A 4,684-nucleotide genomic window follows, 5' to 3' on the forward strand; every position below is an offset into this window, starting at 1 on the left:
GGTTCTTCCATCTACTACATATTTCACAGAGAGAGCTCCCACCTGGTGAAGAGGGCCCTTGTTATGACAGCTCTGGTGTGGAGCCACTTCTCTACCACGCAGGATCTCCAGAGCAATGGCCAGGTGCTCTGCATTAACCTTTGCTAGAAAATACCTGGGACGCTACAGGGATGAAGCCCCCCTGATGGTGTCTACTTAATACAATCTACTTCACGTCTCCCCTTAGAAAACAACTGTCTTCTGTGGTTATACTCACCTTAATACTCAGCCCTTTCTTCTCTGTTCAAGTAACCAGGGAGAGTCTACTTTTGGGAAGCACTCAGAGTGGAGAATCCGTAGGGCAAGCCAGTGGAAGCCAACAGGCTCTGTGCCATGGTGGAGGCTGTCCAGAGGAGTTTCCAGAAGCCATCTCACTGCTCTGACACTTCAGATACCCTCTCACTCACTGCACGAGTCTTCTGAAGGGGGCTCACTTCAGAGCATTTCAGCCTAAGGGGGATATCCAGAGGTCAGGGATACCTTGTCCTTGGGGAACCCTAAACTCAATGAAGATTCCAAGATCCTAGGAAAATGGACAGCTCAGAAAGGGGGTGGGAAAGAGTCAAAGACTCAGGGCTCCCTCACAATTTGAACAAAGACTTTTCTGTCTAGGTCAGGAAAACCATCTCAGGCACCAATTCCTTATGTTATTTCATTCTTACCTAGAAGGACATAATGGCACTTCTAACCTTGATATTGAACTATTTGGTTAGAGGGTTGAGAAGAGAGTTCTATTTTTCCAGATGGACAACAGGATGAATTCAGAGCAAAGAGTGCAAGATAGTGCTTAAGGGGACTTGCAATAGCAAGATTCTGCCACGAGAGGGCAGTGTAGATTTTTCTAGAGAATTTGGAGAGCGGAAAAGGGTACAGAAAGAAAGGGGTGGGGAGCTGGAATGCAAATTGAAAAGTAAGTTTCACACGCTAAAATTAGAATAAAACCTCCCCAGGGGTTTCTTTGCTTTCATTCTGCTCTGTACCTCCCGATGAGAACAATCGCCCCGGAAGGCGGAACAGGTTCCTGAAGGACCCATTGGCAACAGGTCTTTGATCTAGGAGGTTTTGGTGGGCAGGGAGTTAGGGAGAGGTGGGCTGGCTGGGGCAGCAGGTGGTGGGGAAGGGCCCTTGAAGGGGCTCGGAGCAGTGGTTATTTACTAACTGGGTCAAAAGAATGAACTAGTATCTGCAACTTCTGATACCCCTGCCCATTTCTTGGCTCCGAGGAGCCTCACTTTAGGAGTGGAATCGCTAGGTCACGTGGTTTTCTACCTTAAATTCTTTGAGCCTCTAAGCTGTTTTCCACAGTGTCTGGACCACTTTACATTTCCATCAGCAATGCTCCAGGGTTCCAATCTCTCCGCATCCTCACCAATACTTGTTACTGTCTCTGTGTGTGGGTTTTCTTTCTTTTAAAAATGTTTATTACAGCCATCCTAGTAGGGATGAAGTGGTATCTCAATGTGGTTTTGATTTACGTTTTCATAAGGATTAATGATGTTGAGCATCTTTTCATGGGCTTATTGATCATTTATATATTTTCCTTGGAGACATATTTACTTGCTTGCTCATGTTGCATTGAGGTATTTGTGGTGTTTTGTTGTTGTTAAGCTTCAGAAGTTCTTTATATACTCTGAATATGAACCCCTTCCCAGATACATGATTTGAAAATATTTTTTCCCATTCTATGGTTGTCTTTTCATTTTCTTTTTTTTAAATTTTTCATTATTTAAAAAGCATTTATTTTTTTAATTATAGTTGACATACAATACTATATTAGTTTCAGGTGTACAACATAGTGATTTGACATTTTTATAGATTATGAATGCTCACCATGGTTAAGTGTAGCTCCCATCTGTCACTTTACAAAGTTATTATAATATTATTGTCTATATTCTCTATGCTGTACTTTTAATCCTCACGACTTAGTTATTTTATAACAGGAAGTTTTTACTTCTTAATCTCCTTCCCCTATTTTGCTCATCCCCCCCTCCACTTCCCCTCTGGCGACCACCAGTTTGTTTCCTGTATTTATGAGTCTGTTTCTGTTTTGTTTTGCTTGTTCATTTGTTTTTGTAAGGTGGTCCAGCCGCTGTGGAAAACAGCTTTATTTTTTTGTTTTTTGTTTTTTAGGTTCCATGTTTTTGTTTTTTAGGTTCCACATATAAGTGAAATCATATGGTACTTGTCTTTCTCTGTCTGACTTATTTTACTCAATGTAATACCCTCTAGCCCATCCATGTTGCTGAGAATGGCAAAGATTTCCTTCTTTTTTATGGCTGAGTAATATTCCATTGTGTGTGTGTGTGTGTGTGTGTGTGTATATATACCACATCTTTATCCATTCATTTATTGATGGACACTTAGGTTGCTTCCATATCTTGGCGGCTGTAAATAATGCTGCAATGAACACAAGGGCGCATATATCTTCTTGAACTAGTGCTTTTGTTTTCTTCAGGTAAATATCCAGAAGTGGAATTGCTGGATCATATGGTATTTCTATTTTTAATTGTTTGAGAAACCTCTATATTGTTTTTCCATAGTGGCTGCACCAGTTTATATTCCCACCAACAGTGCATGAGCTTTTCTTTTTCTCCACATCCTCTCCAACTCTTATTTCTTGTCTTTTTGATATTGACCATTCTAACAGGTGTGAGGTGATATCTCTTTGTAGTTTTTATTTGCATTTCCCTGATGAGCATCTTTTCATGTGTCTATTGACCGTCTGTATGTCTTCTTTGGAAAAATGTCTATTTAGGTGCTCTGCCCGTTTTTAAATTGGATTTTTTTTTTTTTGGTGTTGAGTTGTATGAGCTCTTTATGTATTTTGGATATTAACCTCTTATTGGATATATCATTTGCAAATACCTTCTCCCATGCAGTAAGTTGCCTTTTCATTTTGTTGATGGTTTCCCTCTTTGTGTTTGTTATAGTGAATAGAAACACAACAGATTTCTGTATAGTAATTTTGTATCCTGCAACTGTACTGAATTTATTAGTTATAATAGTTTTTGATAGAGTCCCTAGGGTTTTCTATATAAAGTGTCACGTCATCTGCAAATAATGGCAGTTTTACTGCTTCTGTACCAGTTTGAATGCCTTTTATTTCTTTTTCTCGTCTGATTGTTGTGGCTAGGACTTCCTGTACTATGTGGAATGAAAGTGGTGAGAGTGGTCATCCTTGTCTTGTTCCTGATCTTAGAGGAAAAGCTCTTAGCTTTTTACTATTGAGTATGATGTTAGCTGTGGGTTTGTCTTTTCATTTTCTTGATAATATATTTTGGTGCACAAAAGGTCTTAATTTTGATGAAGTCTAATTTATCTATTTCCTCTTCTTGTCTGTGCTTTTGGTGTCATATCCATGAAACAATTGCCAAATCCACCCAATGTTTTCTTCTAAGAGTTTTGTAGTTTTGCCTTAGTGTTGGGTCTTTCATCTATTTTGAGTTAATTTTAACATATATGGGGATTTTTGCATGTGGATGTCCTGTTTTCCCAGCATCTGTTGTTGAAAAGACTATCCTTTCCTTATGGAATGGTCATGGTGCCCTTGTTGAAAATCAACTGACCATATGTATGAGGGTTTATTTCTGGTCTATTTTATTTTACTGATCCATATGTCTGTCCTTAGGCCAGTGCCATAATGTTTCAATTACCATAGCTTTGTACTGCATTTCAAAGTTGGAATGTGTGAGTCTTCCAAATTAATTCTTTTTCAAGATTGTTTTGGCTATTCAGGGTCAATTGCAATTCCATATAAATTTGAGAATCAGCTTTTCCATTTTTGTGAAAAGTCTTTTAGAATTTTTTTTTTTAAGAGATTGTGTTGAACTGAAAGATTGCTTTGGGTAGTTTTGACATCATAAAAGGTTAAATCTTCCAATCCATGGGTGCCTGGCTCAGTTGGTTAAGTGTCTGTCTTTGGTTCAGGTCATGATCCCAGGGTCCTGGGATGGAGTCCCACATCGGGCCCTGTTCAGCAGGGAGTCTTATTCTCCCTCTGCCTGCCACTCCCCCTGCTTGTGCTCTCTCTCTCTCTTTCGGTCAAATAAATAAATAAAATCTTAAAAAAAAAAGTCTTCCAATCCATGAACATGGGATTTCTTTCCATTTATTTAGGACTTCTTTAATTTCTTTCAGCAATGTTTGGTAGTTTTTAGCATACCATGGGAGTCTTTCATTTCCTTAGTTAGATTTATTTTGAAGTATTTACTTCTTTTGGATGATATGTAGATGGAATTGCTTCCTTAATATATACATATATATATATATATAATTTATTTATTTATTTTTAAAGATTTTATTTATTTATTTGACAGAGAGAGACACAGCGAGAGAGGAAACACAAGCAGGGGGAGTGGGAGAGGGAGAAGCAGGCCCCCCGTGGAGCAGGGAGCCCGATGCGGGACTCGATCCCAGGACCCTGGGATCATGACCTGAGCCGAAGGCAGTCGCTTAACCAGCGCCCCTATATATATATTTTAAATTGTTGACGTATAACTCTGGGTGTGGATCAGCCTGAAGAGAAAGCTTAGGGTCTTTTCAGGTCTTTTCTGAGCCTGCATCTGTCCCTGGATGGATGTGCAGTGGCTTTCTGTTCTTTTCTTTCTTTCTTTCTTTCTTTCTTTCTTTCTTTCTTTCTTTCTTT

At 39.3% G+C, this 4,684-nt stretch overlaps 1 protein-coding gene across 1 annotated transcript in view; it reads left to right on the plus strand.

The window, feature by feature from the left end:
- The first annotated feature begins 1,001 nt into the window (after positions 1-1,001).
- LOC118011962 (nuclear body protein SP140-like protein) overlaps positions 1,002-4,684 on the plus strand; it is a 16,848-nt gene continuing 13,165 nt past the window's right edge. Inside the window, exon 1 of the mRNA XM_035006919.1 lies at positions 1,002-1,082. The gene's annotated coding sequence lies outside the window, so the exon portion shown is untranslated. The remainder of the gene's footprint in view (positions 1,083-4,684) is intronic.

This window comes from Mirounga leonina, unplaced genomic scaffold (genome assembly GCF_011800145.1).
Source record: "Mirounga leonina isolate KUSES-001 unplaced genomic scaffold, KU_Mleo_1.0 Mir_151, whole genome shotgun sequence".
Taxonomy (NCBI): domain Eukaryota; kingdom Metazoa; phylum Chordata; class Mammalia; order Carnivora; family Phocidae; genus Mirounga; species Mirounga leonina.